At 45.9% G+C, this 14,271-nt stretch overlaps 1 pseudogene; it reads right to left on the reverse strand.

Annotated features, from left to right (window-relative positions):
• Window positions 1–3,223: 3,223 nt before the first annotated feature.
• Window positions 3,224–14,006, reverse strand: LOC119350357 (annotated as a pseudogene).
• Window positions 14,007–14,271: the final 265 nt, after the last annotated feature.

Consider the following 14,271-nt stretch of genomic DNA (forward strand, 5'->3'; position numbering starts at 1 on the left):
AAGTGGGAGGTGGTGTGGTGGTGGAGCGCGCGCCGATGGCGGGGGCCATGGCGGCTGTGGAAGGTGGTGGTGGCGGGGTGCGTGCTTGCTGCGGGGGCCATGCCAGCTTTGAAAGGTGGGAGGTGATGGTAGCAGGGCGCGCACCGGTGGCAGAGGCTGCGGTGGCTCTGGGACGTGTTGGTGGCGTGACGCATGCCGACGGCGAGGGCTACGGCGGTTGTGGATTGGGGATCGGGTCGGGAGGTGGGGGTTGACTGAGATGTGGGCGAAGGGAACGAGTTTTTTTCTTTTTTTCCTCGTTGTCGTGTAATCGGGCCGTATATATATATATATATATATATATATATATATATATATATATATATATATATATATATATATATATAGAGAGAGAGAGAGAGAGAGAGAGAGAGAGAGAGAGAGGATCGGACCCTAACCCCTGCTGTGCTTCTACCTCAAATTCTTTCTATCCAGTCATATGCATTCTGTTGACACGTGTCGAATGTCTTTGCTGCGTCCTTGTCATCTAAAGATACAGAGGCACACATTTAAAACTGTTTTCAATGCTATATCTCTTTTTCCTGAATACCGGAGAAGCCGGAACGAGCACCCGAGAAACCAAGTGCGTGCGGGAACATGGAACAACTCTCAGTGAGTTGCATGCATGCCACATGTACGTAGATGTGAACCGCTAGTGGCACCTGCATAATTGCGCTGCGCAGCACTTGACCTTATAAATACAGACCCGCGCGGTCATTATCTCCTCTTCCACCTCGCCATCTCGCTCAAACCCCAGCGCCACCACTAGCTTGTGTCGACGTTGGAGACGAAGCGCTTAGCTACCGTGACCTCTTCGCCGCCGTCCTCACGCCGGCCGCGGACCTCGTCTTCTCCGCCGCTGCCATAGGTGTCTTCCGCCGCCAAGTTAGGACGCGGGAGATTGGACTGCTCGACATATGTTCCGACCCGTCTAGCAGTTCTTCAAGGGGTAAATAAACTCACTTTTTACCGCTTTTTCGATCTGTCAAATCCGTCCACTTCACCCAAAAGTGGTTTCTGCACTTCCAAATCGGGATATTTCTGTTTCTGAATCTCATATCTTGCAAAGTATATTCATTTATGCTTCACAACTAGTTAGATTCCTCACTTGTACTTATTCTCGGGTTCGTACAAATCTGGAACCAACTCACTTCAAATAAGTGAATGTCTTTGCACTATGAGGTCAATGTCTTCAAACTGATTTATCTGCAAATTCTTCTGAGAATGCATATGATCTCTTCCCCTTTCCTCACATCTCTAATGTTGTCACAGGTACATGTCTGTGGGAGAATCCCTTGGTTCTCATAGTTTACATCTTTCTATTTCTCAATCTCATATCTTGCAAAGTATATTCATTTATGCTTCACAACTACTTAGATTCCTCACTTGTACTTATTCTTGGATTTGTACAAATCTGGAACCAACTCACTTGAAATAAGTGAATTTCTTTGCACTATGAGGTCAATGTCTTCAAACTGATTTATCTTCAAATTCTTCAGAGAATGCATATGATCTCTTCCCCTTTCCTCGCATCTCTAATGTTGTCACAGGTACATGTCCATGGGAGAATCCCTTGGTTCTCATAGACTGCATTCATTTGCAGAATACTTACAGCATCATATTGACTCTCTTGAAGCCAGCTCTTGTTTGACAAGTCGTCGGAAGTCTTTCACTGTTTTGAAGCCTCTCTGTCTGAATATTATGTCAACTGTGAAATCTGCAAGCAAAGGTGCCAGCAACGCCGTGGCAGTACTGCACTGGACCTACCCCCAGATCTGTATGAACTTTACAAGTCTGATCCTAAGGAGAACTACAATCAGTGCAATACCAAAATTCAGTGGATCCGAAGATATTGTGGTGAGCAATGGTTCAAGTATCACTTCGTCACTCCTGAGTATGCTGAAAAGAATGCCATCAAGCGCCCGTGGGGCGATATTCTTTAAAGGAATTTACCACCCAAGACGAAGCCTGAAGCTATTGCTCAAGGCTTCTATCCGTGCATGGTCCGAGGACCTCAGCCAGAAAATGCTGACCCATCATCTTTTCGATTGTGTCGTGACGATGATCTCTTCAAGTGCAACTTTCAGTTTGCAAAGGAATCTGCTGCCAAGAACAAGAAGGCATTCGGACTCAACTTCAATCCTGGTCCGTCCGCTCCAAGGACTGATGGCACACGTGATGCCAATCCCAATGTCATCAGCCCCTTTAATGGCTTCGATGGGCTCCTCTCCCATATTGCTGTTCAGAGGGCCACAATAGAACAATCTGCTGATGATGAAGACTCTGAGGAGGCTCCTGCACCACCGAAGCAGAAAAAGAAGACAAAAGCTTCAAAGCCCTCTCCTGCTCCAGAATCTTCGACTATGAAGCCATTGAAAACTGCACCTCCTGAACTCAATGTGCAGTCTGAAGATTTATCTCATGTCTCCAAGAAGACCAAGAAGCCCAAGAAGATTTCTGGGCATGCCTTAGCCCTGCTGTCATTCTGTGCAATGAGGACAATACCATCAATCTGTAACGTGATGAAGATCTTGGAGATGAAGCTCTGGAAATGTTGATCAAGAGCAAGCAAGAGGATGAGATCTTCCAAGATCTACCTCTATTTGATACTGATATACTGAACAACTTCATTGATGAATGGTTTGAGAACCAAAGCATCAACATTGATGATCTGCAGCTGCCTGTGGACATCAGGGTGACATATCACGGAGCCATTGCCAACGAACATGCCTTAGCTTAGAAAATAGTTGAGCTAAAGAACAAGATAGACTATGAGAAGGCATATTTCAAGAAGCACATGACCAAGCTCAGTGTTGCTGATGTGCAAATATTCAAGCAAATGATGAATGACCTCAAGGCCTGGTTCAACAAGAAGCTTGAACAAGCCAAAGGCTCATACGAACGCATGAAGTATTATGCACAGAAGTGTGTGCAAGCACACAATGAGGCGGAGAAGAGAAAAACACTTGGGCATCCTGGCGATGACCCCAAGATGGCTGGCAAGAAGAGAAAGAAGTTTGTTGATGCTAAACTAAAAGCTTCAAGGCAGGGCCAACCAAGCATTGTCTTCCCTGCCAGCATGACTAGCTCAAAGCCAAAGGTTCCCTCAGCAGCTTCTGAGCAGAAGAAGACAAGGCAAGTTGAAGGCTGAATCCAGGACGAGGAAGCACAAAGACACCTCTGATTAAGCTCCCTCGAAGAAGATGAAGACAAAGGCCTCAAAGTCTTCAAGAAAAGAGTGTGCTGCTGCCCAAAGCCTCTTAACATTGAACCCATTTCTATTGCTCCACCTAACAACCGCGAGCGCCGCCTTGTGAGTCATGAGCCTATTTCCACATAGGCTCCAGAAAGTGAAGCGATTCCAGGTGTTGACCTCAACGTAGCTAAAGACATTGGTCCTGAAGACAATGTTAATGGTGATGAAGTCCTTCCTTAGCTTGAACCAGTATGGTATCATCGCTTGCTCCCACGAGCAGTGAACTCATTAGCATTGGTCGTCCTCTTACACCAGTTGCTCAAGACAACTCATGGGTAGAGCAACAATGGGACACCCCTCTACAAGATGAGATCCCCCGTACTCCACAAGCTCAAGTCACCACTCTAGTGCTTAATGATGACTACATGGAACAGACCACTCCCTGTCCAAAGGTGTCGCCAGTATTTCTTAGGCTTTGCAAAGGCCTCAGGTCTCCATGATAGGTATTCCAGAAGAGGATGTACAACACACAAGCTCAGAAGTACGTCAAGTGTTCACTGAAGCCATCCCTTCTGTGTCTTCTTCTAAGTCTGAAGCTAAAGCTGCTAAAGACATTTTGGTTGCATCAGCCAAAGAAGAGAAAGTAGAAGAGAGAGAAGCTACCCCTGCCAATGATCCAGTCCTACACGAAGAGAATGTGATTGTGCCAGACCCTCTTGTTGTTGAAGAGATGGAGGTTGAAAATAATGAGACTACTACCACCAATAACACTGAAGCCAATGACACGGTCATGGTCTAAGACAATGTGGAGCCCGAAGCCAATGTGCAGGCTGAAGACACCATTGTGCAGCCAATCACTTCATATGATGCCATTCGTCCACCAAGGTCTCATACAATGGAATGTGCATTCAATGTCACAATCAGATGACCAATCATGGTTCCATCCACTGCACCCGACCCTCAATATGATTATCACGTGGAGCTGAGGCCTTAGGTTCAGAAGCCAAAGCCAAGATTGCCAAGGCTTCCAAGTGCTACAACAACTCATGGCTCATTCAGTGTACTTATCTTTAGAGAGCACAACACATTCTTTGACAGTACCAAGAACCCATACATGAAGCCCAAGATCTCCTCTGACAGGGTTTGGAGCCATCAACAACACATCTATTACTCGTGCATTCTATACAACCAAGACCACATTTTTCTTCATAAGCGTCTGGATTGTGATGGTATTGCTGGGCTGCCATGCCTTGAAGGTGCTCTGGACTGCTTCAGAGACGTTGGGCTGCTGCTATTTGTGACTAACAAGGAGCACTGGAACGAAGAGCTCCTGCTACAGTTCTATGCCATATTGCACATTTGAGGCTACAATAGGGATCCAAAGACTTGGATCCTTGAGTGGATGACAGGTGACATTCCTCATGAAGCCAAATCTCAGGACATCATTGAGCTTACTTCCCTTCCCACTCTAGGTGAGTTGTTTGAACCTGGTTGTCAGCTTCATAAAAATGAACTACAAAGCATATTCTAGAAGCCAGACCCCAACATGAGCCAGATGCTGAACATGATGAAGCCATTGCCCCATGACGCCGAATACCCAAAGGAGTTTTTTGTTCACTACACCACGATTCTGCTTCAGGCCCGTCTGCACCGCACAACCCCAACATCGACCCTTCTCCAACATCATCTCCAACTGGGAACGAGTAGATCCTCTATGTCTTCAAACCTTTTTGGTCTTTTTTAGCGCTAGATTTGGCGGCTAGAGCAAGAAGATCAGAGATTGAAGAAACACGACGGCCGTTGGATTGACATCCAACGGTTATGTCTGCTAGAATCGTTTGTTGACGTATATAATAACTAAAAAAATCTTGCATACGCGTCAACTTAATAGGCCCACAAGTCGGACCATTCCCTCTTTTTTAATAGTATATATATAGCTCATTGCAACTTCTTATGCAATTTATTGCAGTCCGTTTGTTTTTGTTGGCCAGGGCCAGGGTTAAAAATTTAAATGAAATTTCGCATATTGCTATGGGTTCCAAACTATTTTTAATACCGAAATGTCGAGCCAGATTTAAAGTACTTTGAAGATATATTTAAATTAGGTTAAATCCCAGTAAAATAGGAATCTGAAAATGTGAAAAAATTCTGAAATTATAAAGTAATTGCCAATTTGTCATCTGTTTTTATATTTACAACCCATTTCATATTACTTTCAAGATTTGCAGGCGTCTCGAAAGAGTTGCAACCCATCAGGGCGTAGAAAAATAAGTAGGCCTGGATTGGGTATTCTTCAGAAAAAATAAACAGGGCTCATTTTCACAAAGAAAAAAATAGTTGGGCTGGTCATATGGTGAACATAAAATATAAGCCTGGGCTAGACGGGCCACAGCCCAGTTGAAACCCTACTCCGTCTCAACAATAACAAAAAAATACTGCTCGAGCAGCTACGTCCTAGGTGTCAGCCAATCTTGTGATGTTCTCTTGTCTACTGACTATATACGCTCACAATGTCGTGGGTCCCAGATGTCAGGAAACCACTAGGAGGAAGCATTTTCTTTTTCCATACGCTGACATGGTGGGCCCCTACTGTCATCCTCTCCACGTACTTCTGTCGGTTCTTGTTGTTTGTTGACCATGTTGACAACGCGAGAGGGCGGCGCCGTGGCGAGCGCACCAAAGCGCGTGGAGGACGACGGGGTGGCCTCGGACGTCGGTGTTAACGATTTAGAAGATGGTGGGGCGGCGACGCGTGCGCTGAGGTGCAGCCAACCATGGGTGGCGGAAGTAGGCGGCCCCTTCGGCGCTGGTTTGGTTTTGGCGGCTGAAGGAAGACAGGACTGAAGAAACACGACAGACTATAAAAGCAGCAGGAGTACTTAACAACCTTAACTGAAACTAGCAGGGGCACTTAACAACAATAGCTGAAAGCAGTATGAGTACTTATACAGGTTCAACCGTACAAAGCACGCCTTGAACAGTGCTACTTTGCCTACAGTTAACCAAGGGTGAGGCCGCCAAGCCCCAGGACAAGGCCCAGGCGCCACCCCGCACATCCACAACCTTCTGAAAGCGGCTTCATCTCGCCATGTGGTCAATAAATAGGATGTTCACTTTAGAGCCATGGAAAAGTAGGAACATAATCTTCTGTCCTATTCTCGAAGATGGACGGGCCTTCATTATTTGAGCCCCCATGAATAAGTATCTTTTCATCTCTAAGGCGAATGGAGTAGGTCGACATAAACATCATGTTGTGACCAAGCGCAAGTCTGACCCGACCATGGTCAGGCATCTGTATAGGAATAGTAGAACTGGGCAGTTTTTGTTTCAAGAAGATCACAACTGTAAAACTGTGTATAAGCAATAGTTTATGAACAACATATATAACAGAAAACAACTTGTATCATAAGTTTCTCGTCACAGTTGGACCTGTTCAATGAGTGCAGCAGTGGAACACATATCCCACGTGGCCTTCCACCATTGAAACGCCCCACAAGGACCTCAAGACGATCAATAAAGTATAGGAACTTGTGGATGTCATCCTAGTCAACTTCAGTGCTATTAGTAATAGCCGAGTTCTTACAGAATAACAAACGAGCAGCCTGCTTAACTCTGAAAAAACCTACATGTCCCACCAATTATAAGAAAATATTAGTTAGAAGTAGCATCTTCGTGTGAGATTTGTTGCTACTTCTAAAGTTAAATTATGATTAGTTAGACAGAATAGGTGGATTAAGAAGTAATCGAGGCAACAAGCAAGAACCAGATACAAAACTAACATGGATGAACAATTGGAACGATGTCGGGGTGGAAGATCATAGTGAAGATGAGACCAGGTTCTGCTATTTCCATCAACATTCATGCACCAACTTTCAGTCCGTAACATTTGAGAAAGTTTATCCAAGTTCGGCCATAAAAAAGCAGCGATCTTCTTGGTTCATGAACCCAACTCGGAACTTATATCCATGGCTTGTCTTCAATGTGACTCTTAAACTAGTGTATTTAGTTATGGCAAGGCCGAGCATCTTGAGTACATGTGTTCTGGTAGTGCAAATAATGCACTGCAGGAAAAATAATATGAGAACACAATGTATTCCCTATCCAAATCTTGAAATAATTTCCTTCTTCAAGTCAGTGTTGACCATCATACCAGTACCTTTTATCCAAATATAGCAATCCAAATTTCCAAATTACTCGACAGCATGTTCAAAAAACCCCACCCTCCCGTATAGAAAAGGGGATTCTAGGAACATACTGTGTGCGTTTTAAAATCCTATGTTAGGATGAGAAGGAACAAGTGTGGTGTCTCGCCGATGGCACAGAAACCTGTAGGGTTCTCGCACATTGGGCACTGCAAATGAAACACACTAGATTTAGTAGGAAGAAAAATGCATCAACGGTGGCGGCTGCCATCCTAGTATTGCCTGCGACCAAGGGACTTGGATTTATCGAGGATGGATGAAGAATTCGTACTTGGTTGTCCATGAGAAAACCCTATGCATTCGCCGAGAGGGGTTTTCTCTGAACAAGAAGACGAGGGAGAAGGGGATTCATGCCCAGTGAAATATTGCCACTTCGTCCGTCCAACTTACTGCTAAAGCTGGAAAGGTGGGGGTTTTTGTGATTTGACGGCTCATTGGGCATTACTGCGGTGCTACGACCAGGGTGTGTCTACCGTGCAGTTGCGCACTCTAATTTGGTGCATATGGTATGTGGACCCTATTGCCGGATGCCCCATATATCTGCGAAAGGAAGTAGAAAGACAGGAGTAACTAGTTACACATAAATATATTTTTGACAGAGAGATAGTCCCTTTGTAAAGCAATATAAAAACCTTTTATATCACAACTTTATACATAAGAAAAATCAAGGGGAATATATATAACATATGTAATTAAAAAAACATAGTTTTTTTAACACAATATAGACGAGTTGGTGATGATGGTGTGCCTGCCATCCTGCAATATCGGCCGCCCGATTTATATATGACGGATAGGAAGGAAAGTATGGCAATTTTGCAAAAAGGTACCCACACACCTCTCCATATTTGCAAATAAGGCTTTCCCTCATTCATCCTTTTCTCTCACAAGATAAAATACTCATACAAATGCATCTTGATGTTATGTGCAACGCACGGGCATTATGCGGGTTCAGCTGAGAATATAATACTCAGACAGGCTCATGATTCTGGACTTTGGGCCACAGTCCGGTGGGCCTGCATGTTTGGGGGCCCATGTGTTCTACCTCAGTGCTTTTCATACTGCAAGCGATCGGTATGGTGCTGGTTTTAGATGTTGTCGCTAGGCGAATCCACAAAATTGAATAAAGCATGACAACTATGGAATGAAATCGAACGACAGTTCCTAACCAGCAATGAGAGTTGCAATTCTATCAACGATATACCATGTGATAAATAACACTGTCGTACTACTTATACACACAGGACACTTGTTTCACCATGCCAGATTATTACATCAAAATCTCTCGGAGGATAGATCAGTTCGGTAGTTGCGCGCTGCTACTAAAGAATTTCAAAGTTGATTTGGACCAGCTCTCCTTGCCGAGAAAGTTCGATTTTGACATCATCCCCTACCGCAAAATATGATTTAGATTTGAACCTTGACCATCCTTTAGCATCAATCATCATGCGACTATCATTTGTACTTATGGTATATTGAGCAGGTTCATTCACACCAAGGCTGCACATAGTAAGAGAAGCTTCGCCATGGTCACCCGGATTGTTGAACGACTCCCTTGTTGCTCTAGGAATTCTCTGTTTGCAAACAAGAAGACATACACAAACAGTTAGATCAACACAGTGAATCATGTGAAAGAACATGGAAAGAAAAAAGAACGGAGCACTTGAGCGACCAATGCTTACCAAGAAGGTGGACATGTCAGTTTTTGTAAGGAATTTAGTATATGACTGCGAACTGTAGCCCAGCCTGTTGCAGGTGCAAATGCTCGTTCAGTTGCTGCTGCACGGGCCGGAGTAGATGCAAGTGCAAGTGTTGGTGCAGGTGCCGAAGTTGTTGCTAGTGCCCATGCCAGTGCGTCTGGTAGTGCCGCTGCTGCTACTGGAGATGATGCTCCTTGTCCAGCCGGTGCTAGTGTCGGAGCAGGTGCTGGTGTTGATGCCCGATCCTATGGTAGATCAGCCTGATCCACTTACGTTGTCAGTGCTAGAGCAACTGTCGGTGCTCGATTCGTGCTGAAGGTGGTACCGATGTGTGAGACAGCGGCGATCGTGTATGGTCTGCTATGATCAGCTTTCTAACTTGACTAGTCTCCGTGACCGTGATCCAGGTTTTTTCTTCATTTCTTTTAAACACGAGAAGGACAAATTGTGGAGTTTTTGTTAAACCAAACAGTAGTTCATCATAGGGATTCAGCTTGTACTCAGACAACAGACTGATCCAACTTTTTCCAGTAATATAAGTGATGGACAGTGCCTTCGTTACTGACACGACATAAGAAGTGAAACCTGCAAAAACAGCCATCATAGAGCAAACCAAACGGTTTATTCTATGATGAATGTCACATGGGAAAACCTGCATCGTAAAATTGCAGGAAAAGAAAGAAAACATGATGTTAAATCAATAAGATTTAGACAGTAAATCAATAAGATTTACTTGATGTGACACGAGTGAATCCTTACCAGGAAATCACTATGTTGAAGTACTAAACAGAAGATTGATCGTCCAACTACGGGTGGCATGCAGGGCCCCCACCTACTCCCACAAGCAGGACAGTCCAAAGGTCGTGACAAATTGTATGGACCGAACATCCATGGGACTGGAAATCCTCGTGGGTGCGATAAACCCTGCAATACATACAGATATTGGAGTGTAACCATAATTGATAAACCGTCCTCACAAAAAAGATGATCTAGATACTTCAAAATATACAGACTGAATTGAGTGCACAGACGTTAACATAGACTGTTCTTAGGACTCACCACACACCAAAAGCGGCATTACTAAACAATACAGGGTTCACAAACAAAAATCAAGTACTGAATAATAGTACTTACTATAGACAAGCAAAGTTGCACTAATTAAACTCTGCAGACTATTTCTTGCCATCGACCTATGGGATGAACCCCGCGTAACTGACTAGGCCATGGACTTAGTGAGAGATGTCTACCTGCACCATCACCATCTCGTCAACCTTGGAGAACCTAACAGTGTGGTCTTTCCACTACTAGGAAAAGGCCTGCTAGTGGCGCACATGTTTTGGCTACTAATGGCGCACTACAGGTGCGCCACTAGCATCACGCCATTAGTAATTAATACTAATGGTGTATCTGGTATACTAATGGTGCACCACAACAGGTGCGCCACTAGCATCACGCCATTAGTAATTAATACTCCCAGGGGGCCATATTTACCCATGTACTCTGGCTTACTAATGGCGCACTTGTAGATGATGCGCCACTAGTGTGCTTATTGCAGTGCGCCACTAAAGTGCAGAGTTGTGCGCCACTAGTATGAATATTAGAGATTATTATTTTTTCTTTTCTGATATTTGCATAGGTTACAAAACATATTACTGCATAGAATATAGACAGCACAACATATAAACAGTAGATTTATCGAATACAATAGAAGATTAGTCTCCGAATACAATTCATCATATTAGTCTCCGAATTTAAAATACCGAACATAGTTAGAACATTACAAGTCTCGAGACCGCGAGTAGTGAGTTTGTCTTCACATTACAAGTCGATATCGATCATCTAAACTACCATCACATAGAAGAGAGCTGCAGTCGTCATGATGAGCATCATCGCGATGAAACTGGTCTTCATCCGGTTCCTCCAACGCTCCCTCCTCTCTCCCGCTAGATAGCGCGCGTATCTAACTTCCCCCTCCGCCCTAGTGGTGTACCCTTTGTAACTGTTACCACTAAAATGGTGAAGCTGTCTCCGACACTCCTCCTAGTCGTCGTAGACTCCGGGAACCTTACCCTTGTACACGACATACGATGGGATCTCTATGCACTAGCCAAACAAAACGTTAGTAGCAATTCACAGACAATACATAAGCAATATATAAGTATGCAACAAAAGGATCGGAAGAGAAAAGCAACACATTAATAGCACGATTCATGGCCCTACTAATAAATAGCATCGATTACATATAAGTTGAACGACTGTCCAAATGAAAGAGACATACAAGTTCATTAAAGTTCAATATTACAACATGAGCCAATCGACATTTCAGAACTACATAGCATCACTACTTTTGACTCGACTCAGGGACCGAAGTGTGGATGAAGCCGCCGTCTTTCGTGATGGTCATGAAATGCAGGCGTTGTCAGCCTGCATTTGTAGCATTGTTTCTATCTCACTGTTGGACGGTTGATATCTAAGGTAGAACTGCCCCGAGGTACAAAGGACATCTTGATGGATGATTTCCGCAAACTCCGACTGGATGCGATAGAATTCTTGTCTGATGTCCGCGTCCTGGATTGCCGACAAGTGTGTGGCCCAATCTTTGAGATTATTTGGTAGCAGAAGGTGATTATGGTCCCATACGATCGCCCGCATGTGATGGAGGGCATAGTAGGCATCCTTCTGACTGCCATGCGGCTGCTTGACGCAGGGGAACATCGTATTGTGGGTGAACACATGCTTGCAGTACCTACGAATTGTCCTGCTGAAGGTTCCTCCAGATCTAGCGTAGCCGGGAAGAACATCATCAAGAACTTTCTTGATATTTGTGTAGTCTTTCTTCGAATGACGGTCTGAGTCGAAATACGTGGACATGGAATATTTCGGGCATAAGAGGATGAGTGTGCAATGTGTGTCACTGCACAAAACATGGAATGTTAGAAAAAAAGAACAATCGAAATCAAAGAAATCATATGTTACGCGGCGGTGAGGGGATGACTTACTCAGGAAAGTAAGGCCCGAGGAAGTTATCCTTAGCTGGGTTTGCCAGAATAACACCTTCGAGGTTTGAACTCGCGACTTGCCGGTCCCCAGCGCTGCCCAAGATCTTGGCACACATGTAGAAGGGGTCGACTATCACGATGTCCGGGGTCTTGTCTCTAATGATCCGCAGCTCCATACTTAGTGAAAATAGCCGAACGAAGGTGTAGTGCAGCGGATGAAGGTTAAACATAGCAAAGATGTCATCAAACCACAGGACGATCGTACCCCCGATGGTGCTATCCACAAAGCCCTTGCCCTCTGGCACCTTGGCCACGAAAACCTGGTATGCCACATCATTCTCAGAGAGATGACGCTTCTCCAAAGAAAGAACACTGTCATGCAGACTCCGCATTGCACCGGTTGCAACATTGAGCAGATTAGTCGGTAGCATCGGCCTACCCGCCACATGCACCCTCCTCGAGATATCCTTTGGTGAAGGTGGCTCGTCCTGCGCACGGATCGTACTCGGTGCCGGCTGGCTCGCACCGCCCTTGTTATTCTTTCGTTTCCGTCCCTTCTTCTTCTGCTGTAATGGGATCGAGTTCTGCTCAGAGACCTCCTTCTTGAGTGTGTTGGGGCGGATAATATTTCACACCTCGGTTATCTGAGGCTCGGTGAAGGCAGCAGCTGGAGGCGTCTCCTGAGAACTGAATGCCAGACGACGCCTGTTGCAATTGGGTTTCTCCGCGGTACCAGCTAGATCGCGGTGGTCTTTTGCAGGGTTGGGTTCTTGAGAAGGAGGCCCCAAGAATTCGTCACCGTACCCATGTTCGGCAAAGTACTTATCGATCTTGGTAAATGTACCGTCGTCGTCGTCGTCCGGATCCTGTGCCATATGCATGTCCAGATCCTGTGCCATATGCATGTCCGGCATGTCCGGTAGCGTTGCGGCGGTCTTGCCATGGCTTGGCGCCGGCACGACTAGCGGTGTTGTCTGTGGGGTGGTGTCCCCCGCCCCCAAACGAATCTGGCTCTTCGGCCAAAGTAGGGGCCAGCTTATGCAGGCGCTGAGGGTCATCACATCATCTTCGTCCGCCCCAGCGGGTCGAAATGGAGGTAACAAGTCATCGCAGCCTGGCAGCACCTGAACCAGTTCAACCATATAGACGGTGGGTGGCATCGGATTACCTTGGAACCCGGGTTGCCCGATTGAATGACTCTTCCCTTGGCGACATCGATCAACTCGCTGCCCACGAAGTGCAGGAGAGTGCATGGAATGTCGGCGTTGGCGCCCTGCGAAAACATGTAGGGCGTCAGGGATGCCCAGTGAAAGGCAAGGAGATGAAGTCATCAGCCGAGAGGCTTAGTTACCGTGATGGCATCGAGGTTGGCTAATGTCGAGGCACCGCCAACGGCAGGCGTGCAAGTGACGGAGGGGCTGCTTGCTGCCGAGGTGCCAGCCGGCGTATTCTTCGCACACCCGGGTGCATTAAGCTCCAATGCCCGTGCCGGCGCCAGAGACACAAATACTGCCTCCGCCGGAGACACCAATGGCGCCGCCTACGTGGTGGGCGAGTTGCTGGCCATGAAGCTGGGAACCGGGGGCCGCCCTTGTTGGCCGCCCGCAATCCACGCCTGCAGCCCCTCAATCAAGGTAGGCACAATGGTGGTGAGCGTCATTCCCAGTTGGTGTTGCACTTGCTCTTGGACCATCTCCGAAATCCGCGCCACTTGTGCCTTGAGTTCTTGAACCTCGCGCGACTGGCTTTCCGAGCTGGTCTTTCTCTCCTTTCGCCCACCAGCGTTATAGTATGATGACCATTTCGTGGACAAGCCTTTTCCGGCCACACGACCAGCTGACGATGGCTTACTGAACTTATCCTTGTTTTTCATTACGTTCAATGCCCTACTTAAAGTGATGTCCCAAGGGGAGCTCTGAGACGACCCCCCTCTACTACTTTCAGTGTCCTGCAAAAGGAATGTGAACCATTTAGAAATTTGGCTTCATTAATTAGAATGCAACCATATGGAGCTAATTACGCAGGGGTGTATTCCTTACTAGAACACGCTCAAGCGCCTTGGTCATCGCATCCGTGGTAAGCTCCTTTGTTACTGGGTCCTCCTTGTACCGGGCCGTGACATAGTTCCTGGTTTGCTT

This window comes from Triticum dicoccoides, chromosome 1B (genome assembly GCF_002162155.2).
Source record: "Triticum dicoccoides isolate Atlit2015 ecotype Zavitan chromosome 1B, WEW_v2.0, whole genome shotgun sequence".
In the NCBI taxonomy this organism is placed as follows: domain Eukaryota; kingdom Viridiplantae; phylum Streptophyta; class Magnoliopsida; order Poales; family Poaceae; genus Triticum; species Triticum dicoccoides.